A 26,897-nucleotide genomic window follows, 5' to 3' on the forward strand; every position below is an offset into this window, starting at 1 on the left:
ACCATTAATTTTGGAAACTGACTACAATGTAGGTTGCCTTGGTTACCTACTCACAGTACAGCTCCATTGTTGAATATTTTTAAGGCCACACAATTGATCAAGTATTTGGCTGTGGAAGACATTAAAAGTGGACGTGCTGAATATACACCATTGCAACCATTTTCATTCTTTTCACGTAGATGGCTGCAGACGGAATATGCAAATGATATGCTTTAGTAGTATCCCCACTCATTAAAAAGAAAATTGTTGCTGTATACCACTTTAATTTTAATACTCACAATACTCAGAAGCAATTATTGCTGGAAGAACAGGTCCAGCAGCTATACAGAACAGCTGTTAGATGTAAAAACGTTGCAGACTATTTAAAACTTTCATTCAGACAATTGAGTAAGATGTTTTCACGGTGCTTTAGAGGATCCTTATAAAATATAGTCTGAAAATGATGTAGAACGTGTATGTCTCTACTTCTTAAGTCATGGTGTTTCTTTCATTTTTAATCTCCAATTTATAACTTTCATATTCTTGTAAGAATATAACCTTTTACCAAAGCCAGCTTAAATTCCTGGTGGCCTCACTCTTTGCCTCCTCTCTAATTGTGCATTGCCAATTACTTTAAAGTTTGTTTTTGCTGTCTGACATCCTTTCTGTATAAAAGGCATGGCCTTTTTTAAATATGCTCCCTATTCCAGGTAAATATGTGATTGGGGTGCTGTGAAACCCTAGTGGATCATGACCTGCTTATGCTGCACCAGTGAGCTCTGTATAAGTTAGGATTTCCAAGAAAATGTCTCAACAATTCAACTTTTGCAAAAAGTAGTCTTTACAGGTTAAAGATGAAATTTCACAATCACTTGCCAAACAGGAATAGTACGTTTTGGTCTCGACCGTTCTTCATAACCATTGTCATGGTGTCAAATTGTTTTGTTATTGGTATATAATCATGTTTATCAGAATGGATAGTTATGACTAAATTATTTTTACTCATAATTTTCAAATATCAAAGCAAACTGCATGCATATTGTCAAGTCTTTGGTGTTAAATAATGTCTTCATATACATCATCATGTAGAACCCACTGCTAATGTCTGCATACTGTACCTTGCTGCTTGGATGAATTTGCAGTACCACTGACAGGAAACTCAAAATATGGGCAAGTTTATGATTCACCAAGAATACATTGCCCATACAATATTATATCTTTCTCTCTCAACCATCTTTCATAGGTTCATAGGTTCATAGGTTGGTACTAGGCTATCAGCCCTAGGGCCTATACAAGCCTAGCCATAACAATTCCCTGACTATTTCTTCCCACATTATTTACTTTCCTGGACCCCTGTCTAACAGGGCGACTGACGTGATCCCTGGGGTGAATTTCCTTTCTCCCATCCAATCTTAATTGAAAGATAATATAAACATGCATGCTGTATAGTCTTAAAGGTGACAGTAGTACTTACTGTTAACAACCTCGAGGGTTTTTTATATAATGGTTTACGTCTTTCACCAGCTTGAATTTTGCTTCCTTTTTGTGTAATATGCATTCTAGGATACAGTTGTTGTGTCTTTCGGCTTTTTCCCGGTTAGGGGTCACCACAGCAGAACTCCGGTCCACTAATGATTGGCAGTAGATTTTTACGTGCCGAGTTGCCAGCCCTGACGCACAACCTTCAATGAAGGTACGCCCATTCACGCATGCCTCCACACAGAAGACGCTCTAGCTGAGAATCGAACAGGACAATGTCTTACTGTCAGGTGACAATGCTACCTCAGCACCACCACTACAGGGTGCATTCTAGGATACAGTATTTCTGCAAAGTCAGCTTCCAAACATGTAAAAAGTTAGAAGCAATCACATTGAGGGGCCTCATTTTACTGGGCCAGTGATAACTCTGATTAGACCCTAGTTATTGTTTGCAAAAATTCTATATTTAATATATATATATATATATATATATATATATATATATATATATATATATAGACATAAACACACACACACACACACACATATATATATATATATAAATGTTTATATATTTATATTTTTTTGCGTGTGTATATATACATATAAAAACCCTGGTTGCCATATTTGCTCTAATTGCAGCTGAAAGCCCTCCAGGTGTAGCATCTCTAACACTGAGGACCTGATCGCTTTGGGTCCCCCCACTTGTGTGAGCAAAAAATCCTCTCACTCCATCTAAAAGCAAAGAAAAGTCTAACCAGCAATCATCCAAAAATAGACTGCAGCCCCTGGTTTAACTCCAGGAACCTTGTTGTTGCTGCTTGTCTAGTAGCCACTGAGGACCTGGTAGCTTTGGTCCCCCCCCCCCCCACATGTGTGAGCAAGGAATCCTCTCACTCCAGCTAAAAGCAAAGAAAACTCTAAACAGCAATCATTCAAAAATAGACTGCAGCCCCTAATTTAACTCCAGGAACCTTGTTGTTGCCGCTTGTGTAGTGTAGGTACCTGCTTTTGTAACTACTGCTATGCCTTGTTAAAATCTGTTACAGTCAGCTAGAGTGCATACCCCAGGGGCAATAGCTACAAACCTTCTTCCTCTTAGCCCACCCCGACCTCTTTCATTCCATTTCACTGTTGATAATTTGTTATATGTGAAGGTATATATCCCCACTCAATAGTCATAGCCTTCAGTCCCTCCTCCTCAATACTTGTTCTTCACTAAACACCAAACAGAGGTGCAAAGTCTCCCGCTGCTTTTATTTTTAGCTACATTGTGTGCAGCAAACAATGAGCAAAGGGAAATACAAATATAAAAGAGAATAAAATCTGCCATTGCTGACTAGTATGCAGCATACAGCTTCCACCTGTGGTGTATTCCTACACTGTTTTTTCTTGGAGAAACCTTCCAGTCCTTGAACAAGGGTGCCTGTATGTTTACCTTATTTCCTTGGCTGTCCTTGATAATTAGCTAGGTTTAGCAGAGTCCCTTGGATTCTCCCCTGCTACTTTAAATTCCAGTTGAAGGTTTCCCTCCCTTCCCCCACCCCCCAAGTGATTGCTCAGGTACAACACACCAACGGTTTTAAAAACCCTGGATGCCATGTTTGCTCTAATTGCAGCTGAAAGCCCTCCAGGTGTAGCATCTCTATTAAGTGATGGTATTATTTTTCTTTTTCTCAATGTTGTATTTCCACACTGTAAACTCACTGCCCCTGCATAGAGTAGTACAGTAATTTATCTCTAAGGTAGCTTTCCAGTTATTTTTTATTTTTGCTGGTATAGTTTATATTTGGATATTAGAAGCTTATGTTTTTGTTTTTGCTTGCTCCCAATTTCAGTAAACCTAATTCAGAGTTCCTCTAAATGATAGTTTAGACTACTTTATGATGTCACAGTACTACTAGCTTAAAAGTGATTCCAATAGCTTCTTTCAAAAATAAGGGGATGAATATAAGCTGCTTTATTAATTGTGTCTTCATGTAAAGTTTTATTGTTTCTTTAATTGCCATAGCTACCTGCTATGTGCAAACTCTTTTTTTCTCTCTTCCACGTTTGTCTCTCTTTCCTCCCTAAAGTATCCTGCTCCCCATTGTGCCGTTCCTGATATAGTCTCTAAGAACCTACCTACCTGGCGACAAAGGACCCCATTGAAATACCTGCGGTCTCATCTAACAGCCTTATTTTCCCTGCACCCTCCCTCAAGGAAGCAAGAAAGTACTACCGTCAACTATTGCTTCAGAGGTTCTAAAGTACGCTACGAGTGTGAACAGCCAGCAGCCTTTATCCCCCTCCTATCTACCCTGTATCCAACAAACCTCTTCTACTTTATAATAACCCCCTTTACTCCTGGTGTGTTGTACCTGAGCAATCACTTGGGGGATGGGGGAAGGGAGGGAAACCTTCAACTGGAATGTAAAGTAGCAGGGGAGAATCCAAGGGACTCTGCTAAACCTAGCTAATTATCAAGGAGTGATTTAGTGACTGTAGTGGCAGAACAGGTAGCTTACATCCTTCTAAGTTGGGAACTGCTGATTGAGGGTTCAGTGTCTGTTATTCTAAAAGTGTATTAATTCTGGTTTAAGCACTTGGGCTTCAGGCCAGTTATTTTACATTAAGAGGGTTTGTGGTCTGCACTCTTGTGGGAGGAGAGGCTGGACTCTGCCCTTCTGAGCTGGGAATTTCTGGTTAAAGGCTTATAGTGCCTGCATATTTGAACTGCTTCTTACTGAAATTGGTACACCTTGTTTGCTGTAGCATAGACTAGATCCAGGCCTGCTGAATCTAGCTTTGTTTGTATAACTTGAGCATTAATCCAGGCATTCTTTAAAGTATTCAATTGTATTTATTACTGCTTGGTAGTAACTTGATTAAAGTGTAGCTATCATTCTAAGTCTTTTGGATTAAGCACTTGGGCTTCAGACCAGTTGTTTTACATTAGGAAGGTTTGTGGCCTGCACTGTGGTGGCAGGACAGGTAGTTTACATCCTTCTAAGTTGGGAACTGCTGATTGAGGGCTCAGTGTCTGTTATTCTAAAAGTGTATTAGTTCTAGTTTAAGCACTTGGGCTTCAGGCCAGTTATTTTACATTAAGAAGGTTCGTGGTCTGCACTCTTGTGGGAGGAGAGGCTGGACTCTGTCCTTCTGAGCTGGGAATTTCTGGTTAAAGGCTTATAGTGCCTGCATATTTGAACTGTTTCTTACTGAAATTGGTACACCTTGTTTGCTGTAGCATAGACTAGATCCAGGCCTGCTGAATCTAGCTTTGTTTGTATGCTTGTTGTTTGTTTGCTTGTTATTCCCCAGAAACGCTAATTCCACCTAAAACGCAGCTTTTCAGCACTTCTGTGGATCCCTAGTGATATCTGCATTGCTTACTGTACTTATTTCCTTGTTTCACTTGAAAGAAAGTTACTGTTATTAGTTTTTGCATTGAAGTTACCTGTAACACATTGCATTTAAGTTACCTGGCACTTGCTCACTAAAGCAATTATATAAGTCAGCACTAAAAAATTAAAAGCACTACACCCTCACAAACTCCCCTTGAGTACCTTGTTCCCCATTTGCCCTTTTTTCAATTATAAAGGAATTCCCAATACTATTCTAGCATGTCCAAAGGTCAATTGTCAATCACCTCTCCGGTCCAGCTGGTGAATCTGGGAATCTTGAGGCAATGTTACAACTGCCTCATGTACACAGACAACCCTCTCCTCCTCCCAACAAATTCCAACACATGTGAGAGATGCAACCATATAGCCAAACTGGAGGCTAAGCTGTCTCAACTCAGTACTGGCGTAACCAGTCAGGAGGAGAAGGAAACCACACTCACTACAATTCCAGTCTCACATAGACCTACCACATCAGCAAACCAAACACATAAACACACAAAAACATACTCAGAGGCTCTAAATAAAAATCTGCCTAAGCAGCAGAGACCTCCAAAGCAGACACCCAAGCAACCGATACCCCAAAACAAAACATGTGCAACACATAGCTCACAAAGCCAGTGTGACGAACAGTCACAGCCCTTAAGGCTAAACAACACACCTGATACACTTGTAATAGGTGACTCTATCATCAGGCACTCTGACGTCCCGCTCACCAGGCTGAACAAGGAGAAGGTCATGGTGAGCTGCCTGTCGGTGCTAGGATCCGCCACATAACACAAGCACTCAGGTCACTCCAAGGCAAGTACAAATATGAGTCGGTCATTGTCCATGCTGGTGTGAATGACCTGAGATGTACCTCCCTGGACTACATGAAAAGAGACATAGAGGAGCTCTCTGAGCATGTAGCCCAGGCCGGTATGACCCTGACCTTGAGTAGCATCTTACCCTCACCAAGAATGATGCCACAATATGAAGACAAGATGATCAATTTCAACAATTGGCTTAAGTATTGGTGTCATTCAAAGGGGATCCAATGCCTGTCAGCCTGGGATGACATGCTCGACAAGCCATGATGCTTCGCTATGGACGGCTTGCACCTGTCACCCCGGGGCTTTCGGATATTGGCAAAGGCTCTTGCTTCCCCCATAGTGCCTTTTTTAGGCAAGGCTCAAAAGACAAACCCACCTCCATAGGTATCACAAGGGATAAGAAACTAAGAGTAATGCTACTCAACGCCAGAAGTCTAAACCTCAAGATGCACACACTCGAAACTCTCCTTAGCATGGAGAACATCGATATCTGTGCAGTAACAGAAACCTGGTTCAAGGCTCCCGAGAGCACCCCAGCACTACCAGGTTATACCTCATACCATGCTTTTCAGTCCCAAAACTTGGACTGAACCACAAAAGGAGGGGGAGTATCAATATTCGTCAAAGATACCCACACCTCCAGGTTGGTGGCACAGCACGAGCATCAGAGACTATCCATGTGCAACTAACACTGGGTAAAACTGCCTTCCAGTTTATAGCCTGCTACAGACCACCCCCCCAAACCCAGGAACCCCACTTGGCCTTCCTGAGAACACTGGAAAATATGAAGGTCTCTCCAAACACCATTATATTGGGCGACTTCAACTACCCAAACATAGACTGGGAGCATTACTCTAGCTCCAACACCCTAGCCCAAAGGTTCCTAGAATTTATAAACTCAAATGCTATGGAACAACTTGTTACCTCTACCACAAGATGGGAAAACATACTGGACCTGATCATCACCAACATGGGGACTCTATGCTCCAGACCAGAAGTGTATCCCTCACTGGTAAGATCAGACCATAAGCTAATCTCACTGGATATTCACATCCCGACCCCACCCCCTGCCCAGAAAACCACAGTGAAAAACTTCTCTAAAGCAAATTTCACACTCCTCAAAACTGAGGTGGAATCCTTCAAAGCCCCCGAGCCTGTGGAAAATATGCCCCAGACCGCAGAATCCTTTATAAACGCATTCTATGAACACCTTCAGGAATGCATGGATCATGCAATCCCAAATAAAACCAAGACCCAATCCTCCAAAGGCAGACTTCCTGTCTGGTGGACCCCAGCCATAAACAAATTATACAATAGAAGGAGGAAGCTACTACATGATAGAGCAAAATCCCAAAAAGGGAAGGTATCTCTGATCAGTATTAGCAAAAAACTACGGGCACTCATAAAATCGTCTAAGGCCAGCTTCGAGAGAAAAATTGCACAGGACACTAAGGATAATCACAAGGCTTTCTTTAGTTATGTTAGGAATCTGGGTGGGAATTCCCGGATATGCTCAGAATTACTCCAAAATGACAAAAAATACATCGATCCCACAGACATTGCCAACATCCTAGCTGACAGGTTCAGCTCAAACTCCCCCCCCCCACCAAAAGGGCAAATATCTATCCCAGCAGAGTGCTGCCCCCCTGACATCTCAGATGCTCAGGTAAGAGCCACCATCTCCAAAGCAAAAAACACAGCATCAATGGGACTAGACGGTGTCCCAGGCTGCGTCCTACATGAACTCCAAGAAGAGCTAAACCCAAACATAAAACTACTGTTCAATCTCAGCCTTACTACAGGATATGTACCCAAAGAGTGGCATACAGCAACAGTGGTCCCTCTCCACAAAGGTGGTGCCTCAACGGATCCTGGAAACTATCGCCCCATAAGCCTGACTAGCTTGGTCTGCAAAGCTATGGAAAGGATCATCATGGACCTCATAAATAAAGATATTAGGGACCTACAGTCACTGGATCCTACACAGTTCGGCTTTGTTAAGGGCAGATCCTGCCTCTTAAACCTGGTCAATTTCTTTGAAACAGTCACCAAGGCCATTGATAAGGGGAAGTTGGTCCACACAGCCTACCTCGACCTCGCAAATGCCTTCGATACAATACCCCACTTGGGCATTATAGATAAGCTCACCAGCTTAAATATAAACCCCTATGTCACTAGATGGGTTGCAAACTGGCTCAAGGACAGAACCCACATGGTTAGAATTGCTGGAGCCATGTCAGACTCCAAACCAGTTACAAGTGGCGTCCCACAAGGCTCAGTCCTGGGACCTCTCTTGTTCGCTATATATTTCTCGGAGGTACAGGCCAACACAGAAGGACTGTGGCTGACCAAGTTCGCAGATGACTACAAACTTGGCGCCATAATCGACTCTCCAGCAGACACAAGCATCCTCCTAAAGGGCCTCATAGAAACAGACAACTGGTGCCAGAGCCATGGCCTCAAGCTAAACGCCAAAAAGTGTATAGTCATCCCCTTTGGCAAAAACAAAGTGCCCACAAATTACCACATAGGTGGTAATCCATTAAGTACAGAAGAAGTAATTAGGGACCTGGGGACCCAAATTGATAGCAATCTCTCATTTGACAACCACGTGGCCAAAGTGGTTAGAAAAACATTTTATATAGCCCACCTAATCATGAAGGGATTCACATCTAGATCAGGGGAGGTCATTGTGCCTCTTTACTCATCCCTCATCAGGCCCATAATTGAGTACAATGCCCCTTTTGGGATGTACCTTACCAGACACCTGCAGCAACTGTAAAGACCCCAAAAGTACCTCACCAAGAGGATCAAAGGGCTCAAACAGATGTCATATGCTGCCCGGTTAAAGAAACTCCAGCTCTACTCAGTGGCATACCGCCTGCTCAGAGGCGATCTGTGCCTGACGTGTAACGCCATGTCCAACCCGGAATTAATGGACATGCTGCACCTCAGAAAATCCAAATCCCATCAAGCTACGTGCTCGTGAGACTTGAACCTCAGCACTGAAATAAATAGGACATGCTGGAGGGACAGATTCATAACCCAGAGGCTCCCTTCACTCTGGAATAAAATCCCAGTCCAGGTTAGGCAGAGTCTCTCATTGACTCTCTTCAAGAGGAATCTTGATGAGTGGATGGGAGATCGTAGGTTTACCCTGGGTATCACTTCTGTGTCACTGTTAGACAGAGGCACAGTATACTAACCTCGAAAAAGGGCATAGCAAAATTAATTTAAAATGGGTGGCGAAAGCCAAACACACTCTGGCTAGGCTTATAAATGCCCTAGGGCAGATAGCCTAGTATGAACCTATGAACCTATTTACTAGCTATCACTCCTTCCCTAGTTCTAAACCCGCTAGCTCCCTTACATACTTACCTGCAATACTAGATCTGCCCACTAGGTGGTACCCTTATCCCACCCTTTATCTCTTGCTTATCCCTATGTATTTCTTCTGTAATTACACTACATCTCTTAAGTCCTAGACCTGCTCTTATTTTCTCACTTACCCTTTACTTCAACTGTCTCCACCCACCTGCTTTTTTTTCTCATAGACTTCTGTTTTATGTCTGATCTTTCCCACTCCTGACTTGCCTAACTTTCCTTCAGTTACTAACACTGCTGATAGTTTCTTCTCTAGCTTCTCCTTCACTTGTCTCTAGCTATAAAATGGTTCCAGTCCTACTTAGATAACAGACAACAGGCTGTACTTTGGCATAACATTCTATCTACCCATCTGCCCATTAACACTGGTGTTCCTCAAGGGTCCATATTAGGACCTCTCCTGTTTTCTATATTTATCAACGACCTTCACCTAGCAATCTCCCAAGCTACATGCATGCAATATGCAGATGATTCCACACTTATATGCTCAGCCACATCTCTATCTGACTTTCACTCCCTTACCCAAAATGTGTTTAACAGTTGAACAATGGTTTATACAGCGCTCTCTCCTTCTGAACCCCCCAAAAAACTAAACTCCTCCTTTTTACTCCTACTTGTAAGTCCCCCCAATAGACTTCACAGTAACATCGAATAATGGTACTCTCATATCCCCAGATCCAACTACCAAACTACTAGGTATCACCATAGATAACAACCTTAACTTTGACACCCATATTAACGATACTCTAAAATCTGTTAATAGAAAACTAGGCACTCTCTGCAGGATCAAACCCTTCCTCTCTCCTGCAGCTAGAATAACTATTGCTCACACCCATCTAATTTCTACTCTCCTCTATGCCACACCCATATATACTAATCTCTCTAAAAACAACCTTAATAAAATGGAAAACTCCTACAGTAACAGCCAGATTTGCTACAGGTAACCCCTTCAGAACCCAAAGCAGCTAGGATGGCTTGAATTACAAAATCAGCTTAAATTCCACCAACTGACCATTGCCCATAAAACCCTTTACCAACCTACCAATACCCCTATACTATCTACCCTCATTACCCCCTACAACAATCTAAAAGCCTTACGATCATCACATAAACTTCTTGTAAATATTTGTAAATCAAACAACAGGGCTGGGGACTCTCTTTTCTCTAATACTGTTGGAAAATCCTGGAACCTTCTTCCTAACCAACTTTCCTCTCTTCCCTCTATATCACTCTTTAAAACAAAACTGAAACTTTTCCTCAGCACACACTGGTTGTGCCCTTGTACTAAACCTAACTTGATCAACTAGCTCTTCTTACTTGGTTCAACCTACCCTCCTCTTCTCAGTAATCAAGTTCCTTTTCTTAATAAGAACTTACCTTGTCCTTCTATACTATTACTTACATCTTCAGAATCTCATTAAGGAGACTACTTTTACTAATATATTGTATAATTTCAGCTCCTACTTTTTACTTATAACTACTTGTATACTAATATATTGTATAATTCAGCTGCCATCTTTTTCTTTATGATGTATTGCAACTACATTTTGTATTGTACTAATTATATCTGTATATTTTGCACTATGTTATGAACGAATGACCTCTTTGATTATTCTCTGTACTGCATCTGCAGTGTTCATTGTATACATTAATTTTTGTATATGTGAGTTTGTTTGTTTCCTCGGAGCTGATCTCCCCGGGCCTCTACTGAAAATGGACATATATCCAGTTAGACTAGCCCAGTCAACAAATGTAAAATAAATAAATAATAAATAAATATATACACACATATAAACCATAGGGAGGGAAACATCCCCAAATTTTTGTCTTTCATGTTTCACTGAAGTTTTTTACAAAACAAGCCTTGACTTCGTTAGCAGTTGTAAAGTGCTGTATGTCTTGCTTTTGCAGAAGTGCCTAAAAGCTAACATTAATAAATTCCAAACCTAAACCTGTTTATAATTTTTGTGGCTGGTATCTCCTACTGAGGATATCACTAAAAGCCTCGGCAGCACTTTTACCAGATTTATTTTTCAATTCCTTAGTCTATACATATTTGAAAAGGATGTCAATAATTGTTAACATAAACTAAAACCCAATGGTTAGAAATCTAACATATTAACAAGATCAGTATGCCACTGTACACCAGTGCCGTTCACTTCAACTTCTCTTTTAAAAAATGCTTTTTTGTAGGTTTTGCATGATATCTTGTAAAGATCATCCCTGGGATTCATTGACAATCATGTAGCCACCATGCTAAGCCTACACCACTTAAGCATGTTAGCACAATGAACAGAACTGGTGATGGAATATGCATGCTGCTCATCTCACCTACATGTTTGCAAGTACTGCATAGTAATTAATGGGGAAGGGTGCAGTCATATACAGCAGGCAAATGTGCAGAAGTGTTAAAGAAACATTGCTTACATAAATCCTGCAATACTGATGTAATGATAATTAAAATGTCAATGACAATACCGGGTTATGCAAACTAATAAAAACAGACATGCTAACAAAGTATATGATAGGATTATAAAGCTGCAGTGTAAGAAAAGGGAGTTAAAATGTGATAAACATGATAATAAAATGATGAGTTGTGGAAACGGCAAGGACAGAAAGTATATTATTGGATGAATGCATAGAGTGCAGTTATTGCATAGGAGATGTATATACAGAGGATTTATGTTTACATAATGACACCATAGCTGTATTCCCTACATCAGCATGTAAACACAAGAACAAAGACAGCTTAAATCTATAATGTCATGTACATCACACATGGTCATGATTTCAAAGAAATGTAAGTGGCACCCATAGGAAATGATTTTTTCATATATAAACATGTAATAAACAAGCAAGTGCTGTGTGCTCATATAAAAGCTAAATCATAATATAATAACACACAACATATATAACTGACAAATGACCGCTCAGATTGGATGACATTTTATGATTCAAGTTTTACAATGAAAATTTGCAAACATCTCAGACAATTTTATACCAGGCATGCTCACATGGAATTATAGGAACAGTAGCATAACAGCAATTCAACAGCACCAACACTCAAGAAAGTGTTGTAACACAGGACCATTCACTGTTTCTGATGGTTTGCATGCCATACAGCAAGAAGTATTTATGGAATCCCTCATCTGCCATTAAACTGTATGTTGTGACAAAAAAGGTAACCCTTTGAAATGTCAGGACTCTGTAGAGAGAGACCTGAAATGCAAAAACCAAATAACCAAAATATCAGACTTACATATACTAAATTTGAAATGCCTTTTCTCAGAATATTTCATTTTCTCTGAGATATGGCAATCTCAAAGTTGGTATATATATATATATATATATATATATATATATATATATATATATTATACATATATATATATATATATATATATATATATATATATTTTTTTTTTTTTTTTCCCCAGAGGGTGTGGGGGGTGCAAAGGAGACTTGCCCATGCAAAAAGACGTTTTAAGGAGAAGAGCAATTTCCAAGATTCACTCTTCTCTGAGTTTTGATCTTTCTTTTTGACACTCCTCATTTCAAGTGCTGATATTTCGATCGGGAGCCAACAAAAACAATAGCGGTAATAAAGAAATGTCTGGATTAAGACATGCAATATAGAGCATAATTTTTTTTGGAAACAGTTAATGCCTCTGAGCAATGAATGATATAATAAATATTTGCATTATGTCATTACTGAACACATGCAAGGACAGATATCAGAGAGATGTGTAACAATCATGGACACTACAGAACTACACATATCAGTTATCATGAAAAAAACCATGAAGGGCTTACAATACTTTCCTATCATAAGAGGTATGGATGCCCTACCTTGTTGGACAAGACCTGAAAATGGCAGTCCTATAACTGTGCCATAGCTATTGTCTGTATGTAAGAAACTGCTCTCTGACAGACAGATGATACCAGATCAAATACTTATTATATTATACTAGGCTCTTTCTAGACCTCTGTATAGACTGCATGTACTACATCAGATAGCAATGGAGACTGTCACAAATAACTGAATTGAATGTGTGCATTAAGAAAGGAGTTATGAATAAAATATAAAAAATCAGATTTAGTCAGAATACTGAAAAGGAGCTGCATGTTACTGTCAACATAGTAACCAGTACAATATATATGCTTCTTTGCCAAGGAAGCTGCTTCCATTGTGTAGTACACGCACAGTCAGGAACTGAACCACAGTCAGTCTGTGTAAGTATGCTATACAATCCATTACTTAATGCATATGCCACAGGACCCCTCACAGTGTGACATGACCCACCCAAAAAAATTTTCACTGCCACGCAGTCACAACCTGGGATGATATACCACTGTCCAACATAAAAATAGATAAGAACAACTAGATATAATGGTGTTTATGTAACTTCAGGACATTCACATAATGTCACCCTTATAGGAATTGAAGAGCAAACTACATGACTCTACTGGTTAATGACATGTGGATGAACCACAAGTCCCACAATAAAAGTCTTAACACAACTGTGACACTCCACCTGTGCTATCTTATTACATCAGATGTAAGTGTCATCAACAATCTATTAGAGATAGAATGGATGGTGGGCACCTCTCTCACTGTAAATGGACACATTATAACTGTGGTGAATGCCATTCATGCATTACAGTATAAGGTCCAACAATGCCAACAGCCACTGAATGTGGATGTTGAACATGTGAACATTTTACAAAAGAAAATACTGATATGGTACAGGATGAATGTGTCATGGTAGAAGTGACACCTCATTTGTGAGCTATGTTGGTATATCAAGGCATTACATCATGATATTGCTGCAAGGGATGTGGGTGTCTGTATTTTTGTTCTATGTGAGAGATAAGACAGGTACATTATCTGGGCTGCACAGTACACGTTTTTTCATTAGTTAATTGTCTCTTGCATGATACTTAAATATGCAGTGAATTTCTGGGCCTTTGTCTTTTTCAGAAAAGGATTCAAGCCTGCATAAACTGAAGCACTGCTATTGATTCCCTGCTGGTTAAGGAACATAAACTTATATTTTTTGTCTGTGACTGATAGAGCTGCTTTCTGTTCTATACCTGCTCCATTTTGTTTTCTTTTTTAAGAAATCTGCTTACCCTGGTGTTTTTGTTCTATGTGAGAGATAGACACTTAAATTATCTAGGCTGCACATTTCACATGTTCTTTCATTGTCTAATTCTCTCTTGCGTGATACTTAAATACAAAGTGAATTTCTGGGTATTTGTCTTTTTGATGAAACAATTTCAAGCCTGCATAAACTAAAGCACTACTGGTGATTCCTAGCTGGATGAAGAAAGTAAACCTATATTTTTTGTCTGTGACTGACTGATAAGAGTTGCTTTCTGTTTTACCTGCTCCATTTTGTTTTCTGTTTTAAGAAATCTGCTTGGCTTGGTGCCTTTGTTCTATGTGAGAGATCCTGGATCCACTCCTGTGTATTCAGCACACTGGGTAACAAGCACCCTTCCACACTCATTGTTTCTGTAGCAGATGTGGTGCTGCCAGCCCAGCTATCTTGAATTTTGTAAATAATTCTATATTATTCATGAACATTTATATGATTTATACAGACCTGTATGTTATGTACTGAGCTTCAAGAATGTAACCACAGCATACCCTGCTGGAACATAGAAGATTAACTTACAAAACTTCAAGAAAATAAGTTGAAATGAAGTGCTTTACAATGTGCTATAAAAGTTAGTTTCAATGCGGCAAGAAGACAGGATGTCTAGAGCTAGAGGTTTTTTCTATTGTCCTGGAGAGAAGTAATTACTAAGTTTAAATGTGAAAGTGTTTAATTCTTTTACTAGTTCCAGTTCTGGGCAAACATCTGAGAGATATGTATTTTTAACACAGAGATGTTAGTTTCTGCTAGCCTGGGAACTAAAGGCAAGTGACAAAGAGTGGTGTCATCCAAGCTGACCCAGCAGTAATATTTAATACTGATTTAAGAACACTCTCAGAGAAAGAATGTGCATTTTGTATCTTGTCTTGGATCTAGAAACATCCATTTAGCACTTCTGTCTGTGTGTTGTATGTAAGTAAGACTTAGGGCATAATATCTCTCCTAGATATAGACAGGACTATAGTAAAGATTAGTTTAGATGTTTTCTATATTTATTTGAGACTGTCCTGCAAATGTTGTTTTAAAATATTTCCTGTGATTCTGAACTCTGTAGTTACTGTGTTGATTGAGTATTGTATTGTTCCTTTATTATTTATTATTAAATATATTTAAACCTATCTTTGTGGCTGATATTTGTGAGACATATTTAAGCTCTTATAGTATTTGCATATGTATTTGGTGACACTGTACGGGCCACTCCCAAATAGCCTTGCAAGTCTTGGCCACTTACCTTTTGGATTATTAGTAACATTACACAGTAAGTTTGGACACCTTGGAGTAGCTGATAAAGAGTTGGTTGGTGGCAGTGATAACTACCTTATAGTCTGGGCAGAAGGGGGCATAGCAAGTAAACCTGTGCCAGCCCAGGGAAATTGTACTTTACTGTGGGTCTACTTGTCATCCTCCCATTGTGTACTTCCTCACTGTTGCCAGTGGTGAGAACTGAGGCTCCTTGATTACTGGGCCAGTCCAGGGTCATCACAGTAGGTATGAGTTTTTACTGAATTGGGTTACTAGCCTGAGGCCCAACCATCCTCAGAGGGTGCACCACACACTTGCACACACACACGGCCTATTTAGAGTGTCCAATTCACCTACTGCAAGTCTTTGGAATGTAAGAGCAAGCTGGAACACACAGAGGAAACCCACACAAACACAGGGAGGACATGCAGACTCCACACAGAAGGCACCCCAGCTGAGAATCAAACCAGAGAACCTCTTGCTGTGAGGTGACAACACTAACCGCTACACTACTCCACTATCCATATGAGAGATAGTCACTTAAATTATTTAGGCTGCACATTTCTCATGTTTTTTCATTAGTTAATTGTCTCTTGACTGATACTTAAATACACAGTAAATTTCTGGGCCTTTGTCTTTTGCTGAAAAAAATTCAAGCCTGCATAAACTAAAGCGCTGCTAGTGATTCCCTGCTGGATGAAGAAAGTAGACCTATATTTTTTGTCTGACTGATAGATCTGCTTTCTGTTTTACATGCTCCATTTTATTTTCTGTTTTTAAAAAATCTGCCTGCTCTGGTGTTTTTGTTCTATGTGAGAGATAGCACATTTCACATGCTTTTTCAATGGTTAATTGAGTGATACCTGAATGCACAGTGAATTTCTGGGTCTTTTGCTGAAAAGATTTCAAGCCTTCATAAACTAAAGCACTGCTGGTAATTCCCTTCTAGTTTTTCACACAAACCATCCTGTTCATTGATCTGCTTTTTAGACCTGGTAATTGTAAGCTGCCCACCAGTACTGTAAATTGAGCATAATGAGCTCCTCACTTTTTGCACTGTTGTTGATATATTGAATTATTTATTTGTCTACCTTTGTGCTTATATTGAAAAAGTACATTTTGCCTCTCATTGTCTGTTCTATGGATTTACTAGCTCTGAATTCATTATCTATCTAGCAGTTGGATAAGGTACTGTAATTTTTACACTCTAGCAATAATTTGTTTTTACATCAGGATGTCAGTGTTTTTTTTTCCAGCTTGTATACTTGGAGGTAGCCTGGTCTGTTTAGGTTGGGAAAACACTTGACATTTCTGCATGTAGTTTAATTGGTTGGAGTGCTTACTAATCAGATGATTTAGTTTTTACTGCCTTTATAAATTCTGTACACAAGTGTCTCTTGGTTCATTTTAACAAAGTGAAGTACTTTTATTGAATAACTGCACTTTTTTTAAGATGTTTAAAGTACACTGATGTATCCATATCTTTACATTTGTTTGTGGTATCATTTCATATCTTTTAAGTTTGTTTGCAGTAGCATTTCATTCTGGACATTCCTTTACTGTGTTTTTACATTAGGACATCTACCATTATTCATCTAGTGGCAGTAGTTGTTTACTTGGTCAATTTGAGCTGGGAAACACACAGAAAGGTTCTAAATATTTTTTGCATTTCTCTTATATACTGTGACTGTACTTCAGCAGTTTAAAAAAACTGTACTGTCTGCTGTTGTTTTAAGTAGTTAATTGCCCTGTGTTACATTGTATCTGTTAGTTGTAGGTAGTTTATGTGGTCTTGTTACACTTGGGCTAAAAAACAGCTATTGGACATCAAAAAGGTGGTTTTCTACACCCTTGTGGCAGAAAACCTCCCCCTTCCTTCCCACACCCACAGGTATCCCACAAGGTTCTGTTCTTGGCCCTCTTCTTTTCAACCTATTCATTAACAACTTTCACCAATCCATCCCAGACTCATCTATCATCCATTATGCAGATGACTCAACAATTATCTGTTCAGCCTTCTCCACCTCCGAGCTCCTAGCAAAAATCCAACTAGCCTTCTCCAAAACATACACCTGGATGCAATCTAACAATCTGGCACTAAATGCAAATAAAACCAAACTAATGTTTTTTCCCCTACCAAAAACTCCATTGATAAATCCACATTCACCATACAGAACCAAAACAACACCCTCCTTGAAATTGTTCCCAACACCAAGCTTCTTGGCATCATTATTGATGAAGAACTAAAATTTGACACCTACATCTGCTCCACAATCAAGAAAACTGACCAAAAGTTAGGTCTCCTCTACAGACACAAGTGCTTCCTAAGCCTCTCTACCCATCAAAATCTTGCATCCACCTTCCTACTCCCCTCCCTTATGTGTGGTGCCCCTATTTTCATCTATCTCCATCTTGGCCTTCAGTCCTAACTTGAATCCTGCTACCACAAGATCTCCAAATTTACAACCAGTTCAAATAACTCATCCCACCACTGCCACTCCCTCCTCACCCTCACTTAGCTTGAACTACCCAACTACCTTAGTTTGCTTACAAATCACCATTGCCCACAAGCTCATCTTTAAACCTAGTGACTGCCCAGCTCTTTCTACTCCCTTAAAACCTTACATTCCCAACCAATCACTCAAATCCAAAAAGCAAAATCTCCTTCAGGTCCACAAACCTGCATGACCTCCTGGCCATCTACTGCTGCCACACTCCTTAAGCTAATCAGTGGAACTCTCTCCCCACACACCTACCTAACCATACAAATTTCAAATCTCAGCTACTCTGTCATTTGTCTTCCAAATGGGAATGCCCTTGCCATGCTCCATCGTAAACCACTTCCCCCATTCCACCATGCACTGACTCATCCAACTACCTCTACTATTACTTCATCCCACCCAAAGCAATCCCACCCCTACCAAAAACTAATTTTCTCTCTGATATATATTGTACTATACTCTCCAATCTCAATTATACTATTATCCTCTCCATGCATATTTTCCTAACCTACTAATGGCTAATAGCTATATATTTTGAAATGTTAGACCTACAATTGCGTTTATAACAAAAATATTCACTTTATGTAAATGTTGAAATTTCTGTATTGAATTATGTATTTTCATTTTTGTAACATTGTGACAAGCCAATTGCAAATATCATGGAGCTTATCTGTAAATCTTTAATTAGCTGTATGAATTATGTCCTCTTGTAACATGTGAAATGTAACTTGCAATTATTGTGGAGCTTTCTTCCCGGGCCACCACTGAAAATGGGTTCTTCTTGACCCAGTGCGCTTCCACGGTCATCAAATTTAAATAACAAAATAAATAAATAAAGTCTGCTGATCTAACTTCTCTGAGTTGGGGGTTGCTGGTGGAAGGCTTATTGTGTGTCTTCCTGATTGGTAGTTAGCTTAAAGCTTGTTTCTCTTTGCCCAGATTTATGCCTCATATTTGCATGGGCTTTGGCATAGAAACTTAGAGCTGTTCGTCATTTGGTGACTTTGCAATGACTGCTGATAATTTGCTTTCACCTTGAGCAAAACACTACTGAAAAGACAAAAATAAGTTTTTTTTTTTTTTTGCACTTCTCTTATATACTGTGATTGTATTTAAGCAGTTTCTTAAGCTATATGCTGTTAATTTTGCACATTATAACAAAAAATGTACTGTCTACTGCTGCTTTAAGTAATTAATTGCACCCTATTACATTGTATATGTTGGTTGTAGGGCTGCTGTAGGTAGTTTGTGTGGTCTTCATACACTTGGGCTCTTATGGCAGAAGTATGCTGATCTAACCTGTCCAAGTTAGGGATTCCCGGTGAAAGGCTTATTGCATGCCCTCCTGACTAGTAGTTAGCTCAAAACTTGTTTATCTTTGCTCATATTTAAGCCTCATGTTTGTGTGGTACTGCTCTTCCTCAGTAGCAGTTTGTGCCCTGTGTAGATGCAAAAGCCTAGAAGCTCATTTTTCCCTAAACATCTGTCAGTGAAACCTTTCCAAGCTTTTCTACTACTCTAGGAGGAAATGAGCTGCTCAATGAGCAGAGTTGCCTTATTGATCACCATTAGCCTACACAGAGTATAGATCCCTCTTGTGGTCTCACTGCTACTGGCACAGTTCTGTCAAATAAACCCATTCCTTGCCTTATAAATCATACAGTAAGAGTCTGCTATCTTGGATGAGCAGTTTTCCATCATCTGTCAGGCCAGTCTGATAGACATGGGCATCCTGAGGCAATACATTGTCTCATGTGTACTGAAAACGACTTACTTCTGAAAAACAAATATTTTATTTGAGAGATGTAGTTACAGTTTACTGTCAAAATCAGGAATGGCACAATATTTTTTGTTTAAAAGATTGACTGCTTATGTCGATTTTAGGAAGCTTGTGCATACCAAATGAACTTGGTAAACACAGCGATCGACATTCAAACTCCTTAACTTCCAGTTTCAAATGTCCATGTTTCCTTTTAGTTTTTGCAGGGGTACAAGTCCCCCCTGCACCACCACCCTTACATATATATATATATATATATATATATATATATATATATATATATATATATATATATATATATATATATATATATATATATATATATATATATATATATATATATATATATATATATATATATATATATATAAAAATACCCCAACACTGGCCCAGTAATCAAGGAGCCTTAATCCTCACCACTGGCAACATTGGGGGATGTGCACACTGGGAGGATGACAGATACACACACAGTAAAGTGCAGTTTCCCTCAAGAGTACCCAGAAACCACATTCAGTCTGGGGCTGGTTTCTCCAGATCCCCAATAAGAGTCCCCACTGGCACAGCTATAGGGTTGCGATCTCAGCTCAGTGGTCAAACCAAGACCCCAAGCACCCTCTCTGTCCAACCAGTGCTTTGTGTCCCTGCCCAAGTAGCTGACACACACACACACACACACACACACACACACACACCCTTGAAGATTTGTTTTACATACACACATGCCTGGGAAAGGCTGGCCCAGGTTTACTAGCTATGCCACTTTCTGCCCAGACTATAAGGTAGTTATCACTGCCACCAGAGCCCTTTATCAGCTACTTTAAGGCCCTTAACAAAGGGTGTGCAATCTTACTATGTAATGCTACCATTAATCCAAATGGTAGTTTGACCAAGAGCAAGACTATTAGGAGTGACCTGCACAGTGTCATCAAATAAATATGCAAGTGCTCTTAGAGCTTAAATATATCTCACAAATATCAGCCACAAAGATAGGTTTAAATACATTTAATGATAAAGAATAAAAGAACAAGAAAATACTTGATAAATCATCACAGTAACTTCATGCTTCAAAATTGCAGGGAATATTTAAAACAACATTGCAGGACAGTCAGAAATAGGTACAGAAAACATCTAAACTAATATTTACTATATTCCTTATTGAACATAAAAGAAATTACTATACCCTAGTTAACTTACTTACAGCAAGGCAAGACAGATGTGGTGAGTGGATGTTTCCAGCTGATGCTGCCATGTCAAAGACAAAAATACAAAATGCACAGTCATTCTCTCAGAGAGTTCTTAAATTAATATCAAATATTACTGCTGGTATACTTGCAGCATAACATCACTTTTTTCACCAGACTTTAGTTCCCAAACTAATCCCCTATTGTCAGAAACTATCAGCATTTAGCATCTCCCTGTGAAAAATACATAGCCCTCCGATCTTTGCAGCTGCTAGAAGACATAGAACAATAAAACACTTACAAGACAATGCAGAAAGCTCCCTATTTTAAGACATCCTGTCTCCTTGCTGCATTGAAACTAACTTTTTATGGCACAGTTATAAAACAATTTAATTTCAACCATTTTTCTGAAGTTTTGCAAGTTAACCTTCTATGTTCCAGTTTCCACTATTTATATACATTTACACAATTACAATAGTGTATACACATTTCTATTCTTCTCCAGTAGGGTACACTGTGGATACGTCTTTAAGCTCAGTACTTTACACACACTTCTGTACCAGCAGTTTGATATACACATAACATACAGTTCTAATACAGTGGCAACATAAGCATATGAATCATGTCGATATTCAGAAATGACATATAATTATTTATAAAAATCCTGTGAGCTGGGCTTGCAATATTTCATTTTGTGACAATATATACCAACTCAAAGATCGCATTACAGTGAGGAAAAGTATAAATTTCCCAATCTGTACCACGATCTCCATTCAGAAAGTTGACTTCATATTAGAGAATGTATACTCACATTCACTAATATAAATTCGATCACTTACAGTTCAACATTACAAGATCCTAAAAACAAGCATTCAAGCAACCCATATTCGCCTATGTGCCATTCTTGATTATGATAGTAAACCTGTGATTACTCTATGAAATGGGAGGCAAGACTCTCACATAAAGACAAATCAAATGCCAAACTGGTTGTCAGCACACACATGCTTCCCACACTAAATGAGGGCATGACACATAAACCCACATATGAGGAGGTATTCACTAGTAACTTACCAAAAGATCGGAGGCCTCCCAAATGGAAACCACTTACATACAACAATGTAAATAACAACAACAACAACAACACATAATAACAGGCACACACCAGTGTCTCATCAAATAAGCCCATAAAGTGTTAACACAACAAAATCTAATGTAGAAATCCCAAATTACACTGATTCTCCCCAGAAAGAACTTGATCAGAAAAATCAGCCAACCAATTATTCAAAGAGCCCTCACCTTACAATTAAACAAAGGATTCAATGTTGTAATAGATATTGTAAATAGGTATTATTGGTGCATCTTGACTACAGCTAGTAATATTAAAAATATTGTAGAAATGAAGAAATCACATTTCTAAGCAAAGAGTAGAAAAGGTACAAAAAGATGTGGGAGCTGTATAGTTATATAGAATGTCAACAAGTTCAGTTTAGCAACAGTTTAAAATCTATAGTTTTTGTACAAGATGGACATTGTTTAACCAAGGGGATAATATACTTAGCAATTTGTTCCATCTGTCCAGCCTTCTATGTGAGAAAAATAGACAGGCAAGTAAGAAAACGTATTTACTAGCATAACTATGACATTCTAGAATGTAATCAGAAAAAAAATGCTCTATACAGGCATTCAATTCTATGTATGGGTTTTAAATGCTTTTTATTTATTATTTTGGAAAAAATAATGCACATCCCCAGGGGTGGTCCATGGAAGGATTACATAGAACTAAGAGAACTTGTATGGCAGATAAGGTTGGATTCCACACACTCTCCAGATATTAATGAATGTACCTCTATTGTTCCTGTTTTAAAGCAAAGATCCAATAAAATATGAAGTTATCTGCCAGGTTAAATGGAATATAAGAACATTTTTTTTATAATATGTGACATATATGCACATCTGTTCATTTTTAGACATTTTCTAAATATGTGTCCTTTTTGTGGTTAAACATATTGATATTTTTTTGGTCTTCTTTATTTTTTAAAAATATTACACACAATTACTTTTTATATAAATAGGTTTTAAATGAATATTATTAAAGTAATGCTTTTAGAAGCTCTTTATTTCATGCTTGCCCTTTAACTTAATAGGAGATTTTATAATTTTGTATTGAAATACCAATTATTTAATTAACATATTTTATATAAGTGCATTTTGGAGAATGCCTTTTATCCTGATAAAGTCTCCCCTCCAGATTTACTAATCTTCCTTGTAAGACTAGATTAGTCATGCACAGAAGCGCCAGTGTAAGATTATGATGGCAGCGCACCATGCATATTAATGAGGGTGAGCTGCTTCAACTCCAAAGCCTACACGGATCGTGGACGAGTTTAGGGGGGTGTCAGACTGCCTAGCAGTCCAAATATCTATGCCCCTGCAATGAAGAAATGCCGTAACTTCACATTTAAATGAGCGAGTTCACTCATATGTGTGCACTGTAACACTACACTCCCCTATATGTTCAACAACTAACAGAATAAAAAATAAATTGTTTTATCTTCTGATATAGCTGTGCATAGTTACGTGGGTTTGCCCATTGCTTAGCTACAGTTACAGCAGCCTAGACACCAGAAGAAGATAACAAGAAAAATATATGCAAATTAAGCCACAGAGTGATAGCATAGTGGTTAGAGCTTTCGCACAAAGATGAGGCATTCCTGGTTCAAGTCCCACTGCTGCACATTCCATTTCCTGACTTTTTTTATGTATAAGTTTTGTAAAAAGCATTGAAATGTTACATTTAGTAGTGCATGAATTATATATATGAAGGTAAAATGTTTATGCATTCTGAGGCATGAGTACCTTATTTTAAGCAATATAAAGTACTGCTAACCACATGTTACCAGTATTGAGCATATTTAAATACATTTGCACGTAGCTGCGCAATGCTAAGGAGTAGCACAGGTTCACCACACGTTACTGCCGATTACCTTCGCACAACTCCACGCTAACCAGCGCAACGTCAGGCAAAGTCGGGTAAACATGCTCACACCTGCTTTACTGTTCCTTAACCAGTCAGTTCTGCCCAGCAGGAAAATAAAAAAGCAGTGACAGGGCTTGAACTTAGGATACTATGCACTATAGTCATAGTACTTAACCACTAAGCCATGATAGCATTTCACAAACATGCATTTTGAACAGAGATGTATCTATCAAAGGGATTTTAAACATTGCCAACATCAGCTAAGCAGGCATGCCCACAGCTGAGCTTTTTCAAAACTGGCCAATCACAAATAAGTGCTGGAAATGAGGCATATTTAATCTCCACAGGCAGGAATACTTGCTATAACTGGTTGTAGCTTCCTTCTGCAGTCAGCATGGCTGGTGTAGGTGAGGGCACTCAGTTTAGAGTGCAACGCTGGGGCATCCAGGAGTCCAAAATCATGGTTTGGCTCCTCGTCCACAAACATGAGCAAAGACTCCTGCAGGGCCAGTACCAGGGTACCCAACATAAAACAGAGGCCTGGAACAGTCTTGCCCGTGATCTCACCAGTGCCACTGGTATTCCTCGGACTGGTGAGCAGGTCAGGCACCATTATTCTGACCTGAAGTGGCATAGGGGGGATGAACTGGACTGGTGGATCCAGGAATCCCTTAGGATGCCTAATGCTCCAGTACTGAGTAAGTAGCCATTGTATTAAGTAGTTAAGAATTGCCATGCTTGTCTATACTATGGATAGGTATGTCTCAATATCACTGCATTTACTTCACAGCTGCAGGTGACCGGCCTATGAATGTGCAAGCCCATGAAGATAGGCTGCAAAGGCTGCACCATGAGGCAGGTTAGTAATTATTCTGCATTTACTGTTATATAAAATAAATGAGAGAGCCTTCAAAAAGTGTTTTAACCCAATAAATAAAGGTGTAATAATCCTTTAATAAATGTATAATTCCTGGAGTGAGTCTGTGTCATTTTATTTGATATGTTTTTGTACTGTTGCATTCTACAAATAGTAGTGTTGTATTAAGCAGTGTCAACCCACACTTGGGTAGGCCCATATAACGTGGATGAAGGGAGTGCCAGTAGCTTTTATGCATATTTACAGCCCTCAACTGTTGGTTCATGCCCAGCATGTACAGGTTAATCTGGAACATGAGTAGCTTGGTATTGTGTTCCCCAGAAATGTCAGTGTGCTGCCAGAAATGTAGGGAGCTGTTAACATATAACTGATGCTTTCACCTGAACATATGTAGATAATGATATGAAAGTAGAGCTGTCAGTGTACCATCTTAGTAGTAGTGTGTGTGTGAACAATTCAATAAATATGTTGCAGTAACATCTGCATCTTGGACAGTTTGTATGTAAGATACAGCTCATGTATATAATGATCTAGCAATATCCATTTGCACAATATAAGGACATTGGGTAGTGTAATAATACATGTAAGGGACATATAACTGCAGTTAATAGGAATGTAGTGAAAACTAGAAGGATATATAAGTTGTTAATTGAGCTATCTTTTTCCACCCTACTGTATGTGCATAAAACATGCAATTCCACACCTCAATCGGTATGTCTAATCTCAAAACATTTGTTAGGACATATGTTCTATTGGTTTATAAATATTTGCATTTATTTCTATGTATGTGCCATGTTAAAATACCACAATATTGGTGGCCTGTTGCCATCAATTAAACCTGCATGCTGTTGTAATGCCCACTATTGTTCTATATATGCATGTGTTATGCTTGCTTTTCAACTGTTGAAAATCTGATGTATATTGGGTTAATGGGAATACTTCTGCATGCTGTTATAACTATGCTGTTGACTGTTACTAACCCATATCTTTATTAAACTCTCCAAAACATAGTTCATATGGGAAGGCCGGTCCCAGCGGACCCACCTGTCCCACCTCAGCTGGCCATGGCACCTGGCACCAGCAGATCCAGTGCCCAGCCTGGGACCTCCTCCTCCGTTGGCCCTGTGCCACCTATGGGTGGAAGCACTGCAGGAGATGGGGTTCACCCCCCCCCTCATGCAAGCATGGGCGGAGAGGCACCTATCACCCTTCGTAAGGTCCGGGCTGTGGTGCATAGAGAGATTGAACGTTCTGTTGCAGAACCTCTACACCAGCTTGGGGCCCGAGTGGTGCAACTCATAGGTCAGCCTGCCACTCCTACACAGCCCCCAGCGCAGCCACCTTCTGGGCCGTGAAGGTGCAGTGGTGACTGCCCATGGGTGGAGACCTCAGTCCCACTGTTCCCATCTGGGGGCTCATGGGCTTGCGATTTCCAAACAACCCTCCCTGTCAAAGGTGTTCACCCACCACATGTGTCATATACCTCCCCTGTATGCATTTTGTTTATCTTCTCTGTTTACCAAATATACCTACTTCCCCGACCCCATATTCCACTCTCACCTGAAATAAAAAAGGGCAAGCTGTTCCCCAAAAAAAATTACACCCCATACATAGCTGCCCATTTTGCACACATGTCCACTGGACACATGAAATGTTTAATTGGCATTACAACATACCTTGTTGTCCTCACCCCTCTCTCAGGTGTTGAAGGGTTCATATCTAACTCCAAATTTATGGCATATGCACAGCTGTTGCTGTTGAAGAAATGGGCAGCTATGGACCTTCCCTACACCTGTCCTGCACATCCCGAGCTATTTTCCATACTGTCTTTCCCTCTTTGTGCCCCCTTTTTCACCACTTTCCTATCTCCCCATTTTTCTTTTCTTTCAAAGAAATTAGCGTGGGAGTTAGCGGGAGTAAGCACTATTAAGCAGTAGTGAGCGGGTTTGCGTGGGTTTGCACTTGTTTGCACTTGGCTAAGCTATGCGAGGTATTGCACAAACCCGCTCACAACTGCTTAAAAGTGCCTTAGTCACTCTGTATGTGAGGACCCTTGTTCTGCTCAGGAACAAAATAAAACACCTCTGTTAAGTCTCGAACCCAAGACCTTGCACACACTACACAACATGAAGTACCACTA

Source organism: Protopterus annectens, chromosome 3.part1, assembly GCF_019279795.1.
Source record: "Protopterus annectens isolate FY-2018-M chromosome 3.part1, PAN1.0, whole genome shotgun sequence".
NCBI lineage: Eukaryota > Metazoa > Chordata > Ceratodontiformes > Protopteridae > Protopterus > Protopterus annectens.